The sequence below is a fragment of the Narcine bancroftii genome, chromosome 1, assembly GCF_036971445.1.
Source record: "Narcine bancroftii isolate sNarBan1 chromosome 1, sNarBan1.hap1, whole genome shotgun sequence".
Lineage (NCBI taxonomy): Eukaryota > Metazoa > Chordata > Chondrichthyes > Torpediniformes > Narcinidae > Narcine > Narcine bancroftii.
Genome location: NC_091469.1, coordinates 269270540 through 269289335, shown reverse-complemented (window position 1 = coordinate 269289335; position 18796 = coordinate 269270540). Strand labels below are relative to the sequence as shown.

The window sequence follows — 18796 nt, the reverse complement described above, 5'->3', positions numbered from 1 at the left end:
TACACACAGATTAGTTGTACATATTTGCTTTTCAAATTTGTAATCCATGAACTGAGAAGATCAAACTTTCCTGCAGCAAAATGTACGGTATAAGGAGCAATGTTATTCGCAATGATGCGTACTTTACAAAATGAGCTTTGCTTTTGAAGAAAGCAAATAAACTACTTGGGTTTTAAATATAAAGCAGAGTGAGAATGGCAAGAAAAGTGTAATTAGATGTCAAAAGCAGACCTTAATTGGGGCCGGTGTTTAAAAAGCAGGACACAAGGATTGGCAGGCTGGTTCTTCTGGCCAGATTCTAACTAGGCTTAATGGCCAAAGCTCGTGACAAAAACCCTTGAGAGCTGCATGTTTCAAATGGGCATTGCACTGAGATGAAGATTATTGGGCAGACAGAGGACAAGTTGACTGGCAGGGATGCAGAATTCAGTTTGTTACAGCCTCCTTATGTTTGCAGACCTGGTATTGTAATACAGCATGGGAAAAAGAGATAAGGAGCTAAGGGCTTGCACTATGTTTGGCCACTTCATTTGAAGTGCAACTGTTCTGGTAATATAGGGGAACATGACAGCAGTGAGCAAATTGGCAAGGTCCCGAAAGCAGCAATGATGCAACTGGCGAGTTCCTCTGGTTCAATTGTGTTTTTGAACAAGAGTACAAGTCAAAAGAACTCCCATGCTTGTCTTCAAGTAATGCTGTGAAATAATTTGCATCTATTCAAGAGGACCCGTGAATCTTGAATTTAATATTCCATCAAGTAGTAATGACCTCCACAGACTATCCTCTTAATAGTGCACTGAAGTGTCAACTGAGATTATGTGATCAAGTCTCAAGTGGCACTTGACCCCATAACCTTCAGACTCATAGTTGAGAGACCTACCATTAAATCATAGCATGGTTGTGTGCTCACAAGCAAAGTAGATAGCAGAGCCAAAATCAAAGTATGTGGGCAACAAAGAATAAGGTTTGTCTCTGGGTGAGAAAGTAGTCAATAATGGTAAAGGTTCCGCTATTGTCATGTAATACATTTAAAATGCAACATGCATGAAATTCTTTCCTCTGTCTACCTTAAGGAAGACAGAGTCACCACTTTGTCCAGTGCCCTTGTTAAAGTAAATTTGCTCATCTCCCTCCATTTAGGGGATATTTAACTGCCTCACATTAGGTTCTTGCACTTTATACTCTGCACTGTTGCTACATCAAGGCAGGAACAAAAAGTAAACACTTTAATTCTGAAGTAGCAAAAAATAAACAGAATACTTAGGATGCAGAAAAGCTGAGAAAGAAATGAATGAGGCAAAATGTGAGATTTATATTAAAAAAATTGATATAATGTGTTTTCCCCAACAGAGCACCAAGGGAAGCTTGAGCTTCATATTATATCTTAATATATTCATCTTTGACCAAACAGCCCTCCAATAATATTACACTAGGTATATATTTTATTATGGTAATCATTCCAAGGTACTGCAAAGGTGCAAAAGAAAAAAAATGGATGCTGAGCCAAAAAGGAAGTGATTAGGTGTATTGTCTGCTCTCCTCGTCATTGTGCACTTTTAACAAGGGACTTCAAAGAAGAGTAAAGTCCTCGAAGCAGGACCCATCACCTTGCCATGAGCACCTAATTTCACAGACCAAGAAGCTTAATGTGCAATAAATACAGTATGTACTCATATAATTGTTGTTACCATTTAAAGTCAACCACCCCCCACCTTTTTTGGCTAAAAATCTGGTGTTTTAGGATGACTCTCCCCCCCCGCCTCCCATCTTTGCTCCTCCTGAAAACTAACTCTAAATTTTTGAATAAATACCAAGGACTGGCTGGACAGTTGAAATCCAGGGAGCTGAAAGTGCAGTGAAATGTGGGAGGAAAGAAAAGCTTTGCACAAAGACTTCAATGCAAATAATCAAATGTGGAGTTTTAAAAAACAAGTCTTAGTAATAGTTGTCATAGCTACTGGATTGGCTTGTGTACCCAATGAGTTGATTCATGACTCTCTGGAGGATCTCTACACTTCTTCCCAATCTGGCCTACCTGTAAATGCAGACCCACCATTATGGTTGGCCTTTAACTACTTCCTTAATTCAGTGGACATTAGAAAAGAGCAATAAAAATGAACATTGCCAGCAATTATCCATCCTTTAAATTAAAAGTGAATACTTTAAAAAAAAATCTTTGAGAAAGACAAATCACATGCATTAAACCTTGTCATGCAGTAGGACGGGGCGCAGGTCAGTCGGACGGGGCGCAGGTCAGTCGGACGGGGCGCAGGTCAGTCGGACGGGGCGCAGGTCAGTCGGACGGGGCGCAGGTCAGTCGGACGGGGCGCAGGTCAGTCGGACGGGGCGCAGGTCAGTCGGACGGGGCGCAGGTCAGTCGGACGGGGCGCAGGTCAGTCGGACGGGGCGCAGGTCAGTCGGACGGGGCGCAGGTCAGTCGGACGGGGCGCAGGTCAGTCGGACGGGGCGCAGGTCAGTCGGACGGGGCGCAGGTCAGTCGGACGGGGCGCAGGTCAGTCGGACGGGGCGCAGGTCAGTCGGACGGGGCGCAGGTCAGTCGGACGGGGCGCAGGTCAGTCGGACGGGGCGCAGGTCAGTCGGACGGGGCGCAGGTCAGTCGGACGGGGCGCAGGTCAGTCGGACGGGGCGCAGGTCAGTCGGACGGGGCGCAGGTCAGTCGGACGGGGCGCAGGTCAGTCGGACGGGGCGCAGGTCAGTCGGACGGGGCGCAGGTCAGTCGGACGGGGCGCAGGTCAGTCGGACGGGGCGCAGGTCAGTCGGACGGGGCGCAGGTCAGTCGGACGGGGCGCAGGTCAGTCGGACGGGGCGCAGGTCAGTCGGACGGGGCGCAGGTCAGTCGGACGGGGCGCAGGTCAGTCGGACGGGGCAAAATATTAGTTTGGTATGTATTAGAAGGGCTTATGGGCCTGATTTATGTGCTGTAATGTTCTATGGTTTTATTCTGTGGTTCAATGCATGCAGTTCTGTGGCAACCAGTCCCTAGAAAAAAGGTTTCTTCGGCTGACTACACAGCTGCTGTTTGGATGTTACCTGATTTAAGGGACAAGGCATTATTCCCCATGAGTTCTCTTCATTTTGAATATCTGAATAAAAATGTTTGCCATTTGTACAATGCTTTTATTTTACTCTTGGTGATGGTGGCCATGTACTGTACCACCTGTCCTTTTATGAAATTACTTATTTAAAGGAAGAATGAGGAGAAATAATTTCTTGACAGCTGCTGAAGTCATTTGTCTGGTCACTTTTTGAGCTACAAACACCTGTTTCTGGAGAAGAGGGCCCTCAATACACCCCCACTCCTCAATCCAGCTAGCATTGAATGTTCACCTGTTCGTCACCACCTCCCAATTAATCCACTGCTTCACTTGAGTTGTAAAATATCATTTTTCATGTCTCACTCAAAATCTCTCTTTCCACTTGCTGCTGAACACAATGGATCCAAACTTTTGCCTCTTTCCAAGTCAGTCCCACAGGACATCAAAGACTCATAGTTGAGAGACCTCAGGATTCATCTGCTATTCCAGCCTGCAACAATGGCAGTCTCAAAAAAAGCTTCCCGCCACCATATGCACTGCATAGAAAATATCATGAGTAGGTTAATTTGTAGTGATGGTGACATGTAATGACACCACACCAACCTGCCAAGATGTGTAGATAATTGGAAAATTACCCAGTCGATTATGCAGGCTAAGTGGAATTAGTTATTTAATGTTAATTGGTATTTAACTATCTTGAACTGCTGGATTTTGTTGGAGAAATAATCATTTCATATTTGGAAAAAAATTGCTGTAGTTTCCACATGCATTGGCCCTTTTACACATTGATTGACAAAATGGTGTATGCTTCCCTTTGTTGATTTATTAGCAATGAACTTGTGCCAAACAAAAAAGAAGTTTATTGGAGCATATATTTCTGTTGTTGATGACTCCCTGGGCATCTTGGGTCGGCTACATCTGTTTTACTTCTTGTGGAGGTAATGCCACACTGAAACCCCTGGGTATGACTTGCACAGTGAATATGAGATTAAGTATTTGAAGCTTGTCTGTAACTTCGAGCACAGCAGTGGTGAATAAATCTGCCTTCTTCAGAGCAGTCGGGATATATTGATTATAGGCTAAATCCAATGGCAGTTTTAAATTTATACATGCTGAATGGTAACAGGCCTTTCCGCCTCTCTAGCCTCGGCCACCCAATTGTCCTACAACCCCAGTACATTTTGAAGGGTGGGAGGAAACCAGAGCATTTGGAGAAAACCAGACATGGGGAGAATGTACAAACTCCTTACAAACAGCCCTGGATTCGAACCCAGGCCACTGGTGCTGTAACAGCATTGCACTAACTGCTCACTAACCATTGCCTTTATTGAGACACAGATTTTTGTTTTGGGGAGCTGTTAAATCAGTTCAGATGACTATTTTGGAAGTCCTCCACTCAATATGTATTTGGTTCCATGCTGCAGCACTAGTTAATCAATTAAGGGAGTGTCAGGGAGATATGACATTTCCTTGACTCTGACTCAATGAAATATTTCTGGAGAATTCTGGGAAGAAAGCTGGTGAATGGTAGATTGTGAGGATAGCAATGTCAGTCTATTGTCAGAGTGGTGTGGGAAGAATTCCCCAACCTCTCTCAAATGCCAAAAATAGCAGTGATTCAGATTTTCTGAATCTCGTATTGATAAAATGCTTGTCATTATCAAAAGATATTTCCATTTAGTGTCTTACTTTTTTAAACTTTCATTTGTAACCAAATAAATGGATGGTACTTGGACAAGTATTCATGGATATCTTCAATATCTCACTCAAGCAGGACATGGTACCCATCTGTTTCAAACAGGCATCAAAGAGGAGTGCAGTAACTGGTTTTAATGACTATCGACCAGAAAGTCTAGTGATGAAGCATATCAGCTCCTGTCTGAGTGGTGATATGGATCTATTCCAGTTCGCCTATCATAGAAACAGGTCTGCGGCAGATACCATCTCATTGTCTCTAATACAAAGCCATGGAACACCTGGACAGCAAATATGCATATATCAGGATACTCTTATCAACCACAATTTGGCATTTAATAGCATCATCCCCTCAAAACTGATCAGCAAACTCCAAGATCTGTGAATTAATACCCCACTATATAATTGGATCATGGATTTCCTTGTGTTCAGACCACAATCAGTGAAGATTGATAAGAACTTCTCCTCCATAATATCCATCAGTACCAGAGCACTGCAGGGCTTTGTTCTTAACACCCTGTTCTACTCTCTTCACACCTACGACTTTGTAGCTTGGTATGAAAATAAGACCAACTACAAATTTGTTATGATCCCCCAGTAGTGGGTTGTACAAAGGAAGGGGTTGAGTCAGCATGTAGGATGGAGATTGAAAACTTGGCTGAATGGTGCACCAACAACAACTTTGCACTCAATGTCACCAAAATGAAGGAACTGACTCTTGACTTCAGGAAAGGAAACCAGAGGTATACAATCCAGTGATCATTGGGACATCAGAGATGGAGAGGGTTAGCAAATTTAGGTTCTTGGGAGTTACTATCTTGGAGGATCTTTCCTGGACCCAACACACCAAATGCATCACGAAGAAAGCACATCAGCTCCTCTACTTCCTCAGAAGTTTGCGGAGGTTTGGTAAGACACCAAAAACCCTGACAAATTTCTAGAGGTATGGTGGAGTGTGCTGACCAGCTACATCATGGTCTGGTATGGGAACACCATTATCCCTGAGTGCATAGCCCTCCAAAAGGTAATGGACACATCACTGGAAAAACCCTCCCCACTATTGAGTACATCTACAGGGAACGCTGCCTTCAGAGGACAGCAGCAATTATCAAAAATCCACACCATCTAGCACATGCTCTGTTCTCACTGCTGCCATCAGGAAAGAGGTATAGGTGCCACAAGACTCGCATCACCAGGATCAGGACCATCTGCTACTTTTCCACCATCTGACTCCTCCGTAACAAAATCAATCAGTCATTTAAGATCTCTTGTGCACGTTATTGATTTTTTTTGGTTATCTGTTTACTGTTTTATTTGTTGATAGTTTAATCTGTGTATAGTTTATTTTTTTGCACTACCAATTAGTGGTAATTCTGCCAAGCCCGCAGGTAAAAAGGAATCTCGGGGTTGTATGTGATGTCATGTATGTACTCTGACAATAAATCTGACTCAATTGATAACGTTTTGGGATGAGATTTTCAATTTCTGTGCTGAAGAATTGTTGCAACTTTACACTGTGTGGTGAGTTTCATGAATAGTCTAATGTTGGAGTATATTCAGAGAAGAATGATTAGGGAAGAGAAGCCAACATATTTTGGGCTTTTGTATTTGTACTTGTAAGTGTGAAGTTTGATTAATGCTGGTAAATGTGATCACCATATGATAGCTTTATTTAGGAAGATGAAGTTGAAAATAGCAATTCTTCCCCCCCCCCCCCCATGTAAAGCTATTAATTTGCATTTTGTTTATAAAGCTTTAATGGATACGTTCCATCTGATGGACAGAACAGTTTGAAGAAGCAACAACAGGTTATCTTGTCCTCAGGGAAGGGTTTACTAGGCTCATTTGAGACTTAAGGTCACGCCAAGAGAACACACAAGGCTTTTATATTTTGACCATTCATCTTATAACTTGCCAGTGTTCATCAGTAGGGCTGCTGTTTTCTCAATGGAAGAATAAAGTAATTGGGGTCCCAGAAGAATTTGGGTTGAATTTCTCATTCCTAACTGCAGACATCAACATTATAAATCTGTTGTGGATCCTAGTACTGTGAATGCTTTACGCTTAACAAGTCTTTTGTAGTTTGGATGCGATTCATGCAACAAAAATACTCTTGCAGAGGCCATCATTGGATTTGTTTAATCATTTCAATTCTTATTTGAATTGTTTATTGACACATACGGAGAGACAGTGAGAAACTTAGTTTTGCATACTATCCAGTCAAGTCGACAAGACAGCAGGCGAAGTTTCTCAGTACATGTGACGTTAAACTATTCAATTTAGAGTTGAAACGATTAACTCCTTTAGTCTTCCACAAATTTATCAATTCCAGGCTAAATAATTATGCGTCCAACACAACCACTGATCATATCCAACAAACAATTCATTTGGGGAAACAAACTCTAGTCAGGTTGGCAGAGCTCTTGTATTTTCTGCTTTTTAATTGAAAAGTGGTTGATAGTAATAGATTTTAGCATGACCTAGTAACCTTCCTTGATTGAAGTATAAAAAGAGATACAATTTGATAAAATTACCTGCCCATCTCAGAAACCACGATTTTCCATTTTCAGTGGAAGTATTTGGTTTGGTTCTGTTGGTGTTGCGCCATGTTTTATCTCTGGTTAAACCCAGACATTGTGTAACTCCTGGATAACCATTAACATAGTTTTAAAGTAAAGTGGAAGAAAGGGAACACTAACTCACTGAGAATTTGCACTGGGGATGGAGGCTGCTTTCTGATGAGAGTAGTTCTTTTAAAACTCTTACTCCGATGACGAAGAGTAAAATACAAGCATCACAGATCGTATGTTAGGCATGAATTCAGATCAGTTTAGTTTCAACAGATGGTTGTCTTGCTTTAACTTTCCAATTCTAAGAAGATTTTGAAACAAATGAAACAAATTTGATTTTTTCTGTGTATTAAAGAATTAAATGATGGTGTTGTTCAGTAATCTTTAAAAATCCTGAATGTGTAATGTCTACAGAGGAATAACTCAATTCATGATCATCCTCTTTGGTAAAATTTAGTTTAAACTTTCTGTCAAAAGCTTTTTTTGAGAACTCTTTAAACATGTTTGACCTCACATTAATTCTATCTCTCAGAAGCTACCCGACCTAATGAGGTTTCTAGCATTGCCTTTATTTCAGGGTTCTAGCATCTGTGCAGTTTTTCAACTTTCAATTATTGTAAGTTTACAAAGTTCAGTGGTATTTCAGTCCTGATCTCCTTGCTGACTGGGTAAATATTTGCAGGTTTTCCCTGTGACTATTTGTGCTTTAAAGTTTAAAGTTCAGATTTATTGTCAGAGGAGATCATTAATATCACATACAACTGATTCTTTCCTGTGGACCAGGACAAATTTCTATTGTACTCAAGAAGATGGGTAAACAAGAAAGAATTATAAACAAATTGACTGTGCAATACAGAAAAAAAAATATTCAGTAATAAATAATGTGCAAAGTAAGAGGCTTTAAATGAGTTTCCTGTTTTGGGGTCTGATGGTGGAGGGGTAGTAACTGATCCTGAACATGATGGTATGAGTCTTGTGGCACCTATACATCTTTCCTCATGGCAGCAGTGAGAACAAAGCATGGCCTGGATGGTGGGGATCCTTGATGATTGCTGCAGCATCCCATGCAGATTATTTTGATGGTGTGAGAGTTTTGCCTGTGATGCACTGGGCTGTGTCCACTATGCTTTGCAGGCCTTTCCACTCCAAAGAATTTGCTCCCCATTCTAGTCCATGAAGCAGCAAGTCAGCACACTTTCATTGCACAACTATAGAAGTTTTCCAAGGTTTTCAAAGTCATACCAAACCTCCTAAGAAAGCCGAGGCATTAAAGTACTTTTTTTCATGATGACATTAGTGTGTTGGGTCCAGGAAAGACCTTCAGAGATAGTGACTCCCAGGAATTTAAATTTACTCACCCTTTCCACCTCTGATCCTGCAATGATCACTGGATTGTACACCTCTGGTTTTCTCCTCCTGAAATCCACAATCAACTCCTTCTGGGTGTTTCAGCTTGCTCCTACATCAGTACAAATTGGAAACAATATCTCCTCCTCATTGATTATCAACACAGGTGCACCTCAAGGATGTGTGCTTAGCCCACTGCTCTACTCACTATACACCCATGGCCAGAAAATCCAATGCCATCTACATACTTGCCGATTGCACCACAATTGTCAACAGTATCACAAAGAGTAAAGAGGAAGCGTCCAGGAGGGAGAGAGATCAGCTCCTTGAGCAGTGTCACATCAACTGCCATACTTTGACTATACATACAGTATATTTATTTATTTATTGCATGGTGGTTTATATTGCATTGTGATTGCTGTTGCAAAACAATGAAATTCATGACTTGTTCACATCAATAAATTCCAATTCTGACAGTCAAGCTGGTCAGTTCAATGATGACTGTAAATGGTCCTAGAATATGTGGAATAGCTGGAGATTTAGGGGACAATGGTCATGCGAGGGAATGAGATAATGACATTTCTCTGGCCTCCTATGGGTTCCTATATCTTAAAGAATTATCAAAAAAGTCGAACTGAGATGAAGCTGGTTTAAATTTTTTTGACTGGTACTCATTTGTTAAATTTTAATCAATCTAAACATGATTTCTTGCCACAGTACACTTACCAACTAGAATGTAGCTGACAGGAACAATAATGACTGTTTGCATGGAGGATATTAAATATTGTGATTTTTATCTCCAGATGCCAAATCCCCCTCCTCACAAAGGCCATACTATTAAGGCGAGAGTGTATGGGTGTGCAAAATGTATGGTATCTCCTGAGGGAGCATTGAACAACTAATGAATGTTGATGCACAAGTTCAATAATCACTGAGGGTGACAGCAATGTTGATGAGATAGTGAAGATGATCTCCAGGATACTGGCCTTCATGAGCCCAGATGCAGAATACAAATGGCTCTGTTTTTTAAAAAAAAACATTGATTAGGGCATAGCTTGAGTACTCTGTGCAGTTCTGGTCAGGAAGGATATGATTGCACTGCAGAGAAGCAAAGATGCTCATGAGACTGCAGAATCCTGAAGCTATACACACAATCTGCTGGGTTTGTTTTTCCTTGGAGAAGGGAAATTTGGAACTTTATGAGGATTGTAGTTTAGGAAGACACTTTAAAAATAAACAAAAAAAACTTTTTCCAAGGTTGTGATCAACACTTCCCACTATCTTGCAGAAACTAGAGGGCATAGGTTATGCCTAGATGCAAGCCAGAGGAAGGATTTTTAAACCCAGTAGATGTTGGAATCTGGAATGCACTCCCTAAATGAGCAGATGCTCTCACAAGATTTAAAAAAAAAAGCAAAGCAAGTATTTGGATTGCCAAGGCATGAAAAGCTACAGGCCAATTGTTGGTAAATGGGATCGATGTAGAAGTATAGTGATAGTGGTCAACTTGGATATGGTATGCCAATCTAGGAGCTTTCTTTTAAATAGCAACTTCCTCGTTTTCCTTTACAACGTCTACCTGCAGCTGAAAATCCAAAATTTGGCTTGAGCTCTCTATCCTGGGATTGGTTCTGATGGCTATGTCTGATCACAAGCTATCTTCAAGCATTATTGCTTCTATCCAAGTGCTTTTTTAAAAAAAAAAGTCTATTTCTTTTACTGAACATATTGTATGGTACAATATTTAACCAGTCATTTGAGATTTGATGCATCCGGTTATGAAGTACGTGAGCAATCAGAAGCAAGTTTGTGACTAGAATCTGCAAGTCTAACTGGAAACTCAGTGATAGCAGAATGGGAAAACAAATCGCATTTTACTAATTTCTCACAAATGTTGATTTCTTGCAGAATTATTTTGGCAAAAAGCTGTGGGGAAAAACTCCAGAGCCCAATTTTGATATTGGGCAAAGATTTTTTTTCCAAATCCTGTAAAAATGTACGAACTGGAAATCAAAACTGATGCAAAAGGGTTGTTATCCAGGAAGCAATGTCATAAACACAAATAATTTTGTGATGTATCATATGGCCATGCATCTACCTTTTTAAAAATGAAGTTGAACACAAACGCTGAGAAGCACACATCAAAGTTAAATGTGGAAGGCGATCAGAGTGCTACGGCCAATTGCAGTGAGGGAGGAAAGAGTACTGCAGCGAATGTTTACTGCAAGGGCAATCACTATTGGCTTTCGGTTTCAAGCATGGAGTTAAAGTAACTAATTGGATCAAGCAAAACTAGCACAAACTGTACAAAGAGAAACCATAAAAAATGAGAGTTTAATGGACCTGAACTGAAAGGACAATGGGAAAGTCTTGAAATCCCCAACATAAAAATGTCCTTGAAGGAATCATGCTGTGTGTGTTTTCCTCATGAGTGTGGATTTGTTTTACTCCATCTGGCTTCCTTTCTTCGAAAAAGTAAATTTCAAACTATCAAAATTTGTTTAAGTCTTGTTGTTCTAAAGCTTTGCTGATGGGGGATTAGCTGTGAAAAAGTCAAGATGTCATGCGTCAGAAACTGTCAACAGCCTTCCAAAAAAAAAAAACCTGAGCTGACATCTGCTGCATATCAAACTCCCAGCATTTTTTTTTTTGTACATTGATCTCTTCTCGTCAAGCTCGGCTTTTATTTCAAAAGGGCCCAGAATTATATCCCTAAAATTTGTCAGAATCTTCAGATGCAGCTGGCACATAGGACCACCTTTGAAATCTGAGTACACTGCAGGGCTGTTGGCATGCTCACAGCAAGTGCCTTATAGTGTAACAGACAGCACTAATTAATGAAGCGGCCGTTTCCCTGGGCTAATGGTAGCCAGGCTAGCAGCATTCTTCATCTTCCCCTTTTCCTATTGTAAACATTTTAAGGGGTCCTTTAAAGTGACAAATAATTGGCTGTTAAAGTGTTTTGATCTGCATTCAGCCCACACGTGCCAACCACCCTCCTGACCTCAAGTCATTCCATATATCTCACAAAATGATGAAATTATCCTGTAAGCAATCTTTGTTTTGTCTCTGAGGATGCCACTGCATGTCGTTGAGTAGAAATATAAGAGAGAGAGAGAGAAAAGGGAATGAAAGGGCACAAGTAACGATGCATTTGTTCCTTTTGTATTCCTCATGTGCCATCCTATAGTATTGGTTTCCTGTAAATTTGTGTGGCTGGTTTTTGTGATCTCACATCTATGGACTTCCTTATTCACTGACAATATTTAAGACATTTAAAACTGGTCATCATTCTTTTATTTGTACAACAGAGAAAGTATAAATGTTAAGCTGTCAGGGCCCCTCTGGTTAGTGGATCTAGCATGGTAAGTGTTAAATGTTGGTACTATAAACTCATGAAGGTGGAAGGGTGGAGGTTTATGCTAGCAGGTAAGCCAAGTAGATTGACATGTTACAAAAGGTGTTATGTTTTAAGGTTGTTTTATCATCCACACCCCACCCAGAATAGTGGAGAGCATTTCATTACTCAGTTTATGGGTTTTAGGCAGCAGAGAGACTTTTGAAAATCTAAACCTCTTACAACAGAATATTCAGTCTCTAGCCTGCTCTTGTCACCATGGGTTTCATGTGGTTGCTCTGGTTGAATTTCTGATGTGGTCATCCCAGGAAGTTGGTATCAGAGGCGTAATTGTGTGGCCCCTACATGGTACAAATATTACAGCAACTGTCATGAAATACTCTATCTTTTGCAATAATTAAGGTGGCACGGTTGGTGTAGCAGTTACCGCAGCACCTTTGTAATGCCAGCGATCAGGACTGAGGTTTGAACACTGTGCTGTCTGTAAGGAGTTTGCAAGTTCTTCCCGTGTCTCCGAGGGTTTTCCCTCGGGGGCTCTGTTTTCCTCTCACCATTTGAAACATACTGGGGGTGTTGGTTATTAGGTGTAAATTGGGCGGCATGGACTTGTGGGCCAAAATGGCCTGTTACCATGCTGTATGTCTAAATTTTAATTAAAAACATTTAAAATTTAGTTTCTCTGTAGTCGTCAAAAGAAAGATAGTCACCCAAGTTAATTTGCAGCGGAATTTTAATTAATTCTATTTGAAGTTCAAGGGCTTATGAGCATAAGCTAAATAAAATATCGAAACATTGTCTCTCTGTATCTGTATTATTTCATATTTTATTTTTACAGCTTTTCATTTAAAAATAACCACCGCAAGTTATCTGAAACTTGGAAGTTGGTGATGTACTAAGGAAATAATGAAAACCACTGACTTCTCATCCTCTCCTCCCACTCTCAGTCATCTTTTTTTTATCTTGGAGGCATACAGGAGAATTATTCATACATTTTTAAGATGTGGGCAAAACTGGGAAAGTCAATATTGATTGCCTGTCCCTAATCTTGCTTGAGAAGGTGGTGTCAAGCCACCTCCTTCTTGAATTATTAACCTATTAGAATAGCGATCATGTGATTTGTCGATTGCACTTTATGCTGGTGGTGGAGGAATTAAACGTTAAGGGTGGTGAATGGGGTACTGGAAAACCAGGCTGCTTTGTCTTGGGTTGTATCAGGCTTCTTGAATTTTTAGAGCTGTGCTCAGACAAACAGAGTAAAAACATCACAATTCTAACTTGCATCTTCTGGTTGGTGGAAGAGGTGAGTGTAGATGATTTACTCATTGCAAGATATACAACCTCTCACCTGCTTTTGTCATCCGAGCAGTTGTTGGTGAATGGCGATCCCCAGAATTTTCATAGTGGGGTACTTGGTGTAGTAATAACAAAGAACGTCAGGGTTATTTGATAGGTTTTGATGTTGGAGTTTTCTCTGCCTGCCACTTCTGTGGTGCAAATGTTATCTGCCACTTTTATCAAGCTATGTTTGAATAGTCACGAGGATCTTGCTGCTAACTGGCATGACCTGCACATCGATGGAAACATTGAGCGACCATAAGCTAACATCCACACCCCGACCTGATGATCGAAGCAAGGTCATTAATGAAGTAGAGAAAGAGAATTGAATCTAATATACTACCATGATGAATCCTGTAGTGCTATCACAGAGTCGCAACACTGATCTCCAACAACCACAATCCCAATCCTTTGTGCATAGAATGCCTTCACCTACTGGAATGTATTCCACTTGATGCCCAATTGACCAGTTTTACAAGTGCTCCCTGATGCCCTGTTCAATCAAACACTCCCTGGAGTCAAGGGCAGTCATTCTCTCCTTACTTTTGTAAAATCCAGCTTTTTGGTCCATCTATGGCAGGGATGAGACCTTGTGCAAAGTAATTCTGGCTGTGATGAGACCTCGTGCAATCTGGTTCTGGCAAAACTGAAGCTGGGCTCTGCCAAGTCAGTTATTAGCTATCAGTTTCTGCTTCTCAAATTGACCAACAGCTTCCATTACTTTGCTGTTGGTTGTGATTGGTGGGAATTAACCATTGGATTTATCTTGCTCTCTGCAAGCAGACATTCAGAGAAGCTAAGACAGGTGAGAAATTAAAAAATTGAGGTTGTAATATTTTTTGTTAAATGAGAATGATAATTGTTATGGAACATAAATGAAAAAATGGAGTCAAGATACAAATCACCCATTACAAAATTGAATGGTGGAACAGGTTTGAAGGACAGAATGGCCTCTTCCTTTGTTCCTAATATAAGCATTGGGTATCAGCAATTTGAACATTTAATACTGAATTTTGTGCCTAATATCCTTGTGCTCTTCAGTGGCCAAGGCTTGCCTAGCTGGTTTAATAATTTTTTTTTCCTAGCTGCATAACTCTGCCAGCCAACAAATAGGAGGCTTGGTTCAGGATGCCATTTTGACCTGGCCTGCCAATATCCTCACACCTGTCGTCTGATAACCAGCTGAAGGAAGCACGTTTTACATGCCAGGGTCAAGCTGTCTGGATTTCCTATCCCCACTGAAGTGAAATATTTTATCCCTCTATTGTTTGATATCCTTCAGCCTGTTTAATAACTGCAAAAATCCCCTAAGCATTCAAAGAATTGGCAGTTGCATGACTGGGATTTAAGACTTATGACTTTCCAGTTTGAACTGCTGTTGTTTGATTTACCAGTGTAAAAAATCATTAAAAGAGAATGGATAAACTGGGATCATTCTGAACAAAGCCAGTCTAGATGAAAATTGGAAGGTCTTGGATTCCTTCATTTCCTTTTTGATGATACATATATTAGCATTTTACCACGTTGCTTTTATTGATCCTAATAAATTGTAAATGCACCATTCTGTAGCCTCTTCAGAACTCATCCTTCCATAATTACTTTTCAATCTTTAGGAATGTCTGTTGACCCTTCGGTAATTCTCATTGAATTATAGTAGAGAGAGACTGATGCTGAAATTGTGGTGATGAACATGTCCACCAACATTTCTGGTCCATAGCATGCCTTATTTTGAGCTGCCCAATCTGAGTCCATTTTATCCACTAGAATGACACAACACCAACTGCAACAAAGGGTGTCTTCAGAGTGAACCAGAGGGTTTGTCTCCTAACACCTGCAGCAGCTGGATTAATGAGAACAAATTCAAGAGCATATAGCCTACATCTTATAATGTGCGTCGAAAGAACCAAAAACTTGTTGATCCAAACCAAGGCTTTTATTAACTAAAAGACTGGAGCATATCACAAGTAGGTTGACCAGTCCAGAATGACCTGGTCTGGCTAGGAGCAATCCTTTAAAACCTGCCAGTAGATGTGGCTACACTCTCAGCCAATCACAGTCATCCTACACTACCATATGTACATTGGTGATAGAATCTGTACTATCACACATCTACATTGTAAGTCCAGCACATAGCCTACACAGGTTCACTCAAGGGCAAGTGCGGCACTCGGCTGACTACTGTTGGCCAGTGGTTGTGCCAGCAAACCATTCATGACAAAACAGGTCATTGTGATCTGGAAGTTTCCTTGCTTAAGTTTTACATGATACTATAAAACTTCAAAGGTCCAGAGTCAATGATGAAGGCTCCAAGGATCATACACACTCATTTGCATTCCGCAGTGCCGCCCCTCTGTCTGAGGTGAAGGAGATCAACATGTCTGCATGGCATGATCCTGTACATCCGGGTCAGTAGCTAATTTTAACACAAAGCTCCAAATTTTTTTCCTGTTTTAACATATTGTACAACAGTAACTTGGCTTGCTTCAGCCATTTCAGAGAAGAGTCGGTCACACTTCCATGTTTTTTGAGTCTTATGTCAAGCAGACTGGTTAGGGGCAGTAGATTTCACCTCATAAAGGGTATTTGGTGGTTAATTGGTATCGTCATTACTACATCTAGTCATAGTTTTTTTTGTGGTAGTTTCATTTTTATTGATCTACATTTAAAATTTGCAATTGGCATTGTGGAATTTAAACTAACATTTGTTGAACCAGATTAGTGGGTAATTTAACCACAGTTCTTCCCTATCAATTGTGAAAGCATAATGTAAATGAGTAAGACACTGTGCATTCACCAATCTGCCTTATTGGTACTGACTTTGAATGGGTACACAAGGTCAATAACTCCATCTCATGATTGGTGGTATTAAAGGGGTTGGTTGCCTTTGGCGTCAAACCCTGCATTTCCCCTTAATCTTTGAGCTTGTTGAGTGCTCATTGATAATCTTAAACAAATGAAAGACCCACTGATTCCTAACACAGCCATAAACATTAGATTTTGATCAGGGTCAACTTCAAAGAGAATATGGAATGACATACGAGTTATGTTGACCCTCCGAGAATACCCATGTTAGTATTTTCAATAATTGGTTTCAGCAGAAAAAAAAGAAGTTATTTTAATATTGACCTTTCTTTTATCTTTGAAAAGGGAATCACTTTTCTTTCCATTATAAAGGAATATATTAATAAACCTATTGGCAAACTGTGGAAGCAATTTTGAAAATGATCCCCCAATGGGATTATAAAGTAATAATGAGATTTGGGAAAGGATGTGACTAATAATGATTTTTTTCCAACATGTTAAGCCTCTACATCTGTGATTACCCATTGGTACTATACTTACAATTAATTATCAGTTATAACTGGCTTTTTATTTCATGAGAATGAGTTCTAGCGTGTTTTTCTTTTATCTGGCTTCACATATCACTTACGTTTCCCACAGATTCCTTTGCAAAAGTGTATTGGTTTGTTAGGTTCTAAAGCTTTATTTCAAGATTTGTTCTTTCAGTGTTTAATCTTTATTTACACAGAAGTTGGTTAATCAGATCAAAATAAGCAATTCTAATTCTTGTTGCCCTCCATTATTTTAATGAATGTAGGTAAATTCTTACGTTAAGAACATGTCAACTTCCACTCATTGATCTGAATCCACTGGCGATTGTGTTTATTTGATTTTTTTTTATAAAAGAGATTGTGTTCAATTTAATTTTTTAAGAGATCGGTCGGTGCACAAAAAGCAGAGAATGGCTTCAAAATTAAGCTTGCGTAAGGTTTGCTCTTCCAGTTTCTGGTCTTCATTGTTATATTATCTGTGAATTCTAGATGATTTGCTTTCTGATTTCTATGGATTTGCACTTGGATGTTGTGTGACACATTCCAGCAATATCTTGTTGAAATGGCTTTCCTTCAATGGGCAAGCTTTGGTATGAATGATCCGGCAAGATATAGACCACTGGAGCCAAGCTCTAACTTTCCTAATCCAATGATTAAATAGTTCCTAACAAGAGATACATACAGTCCATTATGAACACTCTGAACATTCTGTTTCTTTTTATTTTTCTTGTTGAAAACACAGAAAAAACTTGAAGTTATTCTAAAACTTTCCTAGTCTGAATAGATATTGCAAATACTGGAGCCATTGAGCCAATTGGTGTGGCCCACTTGCCAGCGGCAGTGATTACATGCTCATGCCTATTTTATACAGGTATAGAAGGTTGCATGACCTGACCCACCACCCTCAGAAAGCTTACAGCAAGGCAGATGAGGTTTAAGCAGTAAGTGGGCCAGAGGAGAGCTTCCCCTCAAACCAGCCTGACAGCTTGCATTACCATAGGATTGCAACTATTTGTTTAAAGCATCTCAATTTTTTTTTAAATCACTGAAATAGGCTCAAATATTCAAAAACAAAAATATATTGGAAAATTACAAATGAAATACTTGGTGGCCCCTATCACTCTGACAATGCTCCAGCTTCCCAACCCTTCTCCCTTCATTCAGAGAACTAACCCCTACTCCATCTCAACATTTTACTCCCACCCTTATCCATCTATAATCTTTTGCCTGTGCTCCTCCTTCTGCCCATTTTCACTCCTTTCCTGTCCTCCCCTCACCTTTTTATTTAGATGCCTGTCTGCTTTATGCTCAAATCTTGAAGGGCCCAGGCCTGAAACGTTAGTTACTCATTGTTTCCTATAGATGCTAGATGACCTGCTGAGTTTCTCCAACACCTTTACATGCAACACTGCAATCAGAGCATCAGCAGACCTTCCTGTTTAACTCTTCCATCCGCTCAGTACTATGCCCCTGGACTTGATGGTGAGCCCAACGGTGGATCAGGAGGTCTAATGAGTCAAATGGTTTGGATGTCCAAAGTGTAACAGCTCCCTACAGAATAGTCGACTGAGACTCTGCTCCGTTTCATCCAGAAGAATTAAAACAGCGCCTGTGAAACAAAAGCACCTGGCACTGCCCAGAGTTTGGACGATGTCTCTGCAAAATAAAATAAATCTAAGGTTCAATTTTCTCAGTACAAAGCAAGTACTGTTGGTGCAGTGTAAGTCTGAGTGTTTCTCCGAAAACAATGTTTGTGGTTGAGAAGTTCAATGCTGAGGTTTTAATATATTTATGAATTGAGTATGTTCAATGCTATGGAAGCAAAGCAGGCAGGAAGAATAAAGATACTAATCACTCTTGACCTAAATGAATTGTAGAATAGGGTTGTACGGCAGAATGGCCTACTCATATGAAAATAGGAAGTACATTTTGTGGAAGCGCTTCAGCATCAACAGTCTTGAAGCTACTTTGAAACAGCATCTCTGTCCTTCTCATTTAATGCTAAATTTCAAGCCTAATGCAGTTTGTCACCAGGACTTGCAAGCTGATTTGAAAACTTTAATAACTTACAAAGAACGATGTCAACCCTCAAGTAGGAAGCTT

The 18796-nt window shown here is 40.3% G+C and overlaps 1 long non-coding RNA gene across 7 annotated transcripts in view; it reads right to left on the bottom strand.

Annotated features, from left to right (window-relative positions):
- The window catches only part of LOC138751425 (uncharacterized), a 40424-nt gene extending 33053 nt beyond the window's left edge, over nt 1–7371 (bottom strand). For 4 of the 7 annotated variants that reach the window (XR_011349914.1, XR_011349918.1, XR_011349916.1 and 1 more), the window contains exon 1: nt 7286–7355. This is a non-coding gene — a long non-coding RNA (uncharacterized lncRNA). Of the gene's footprint in view, nt 1–7285 lie in introns of all 7 variants that reach the window. The other 3 variants (XR_011349921.1, XR_011349922.1, XR_011349919.1) reach the window with 2 other exon arrangements.
- Between the last annotated feature and the right edge of the window lie 11425 nt (nt 7372–18796).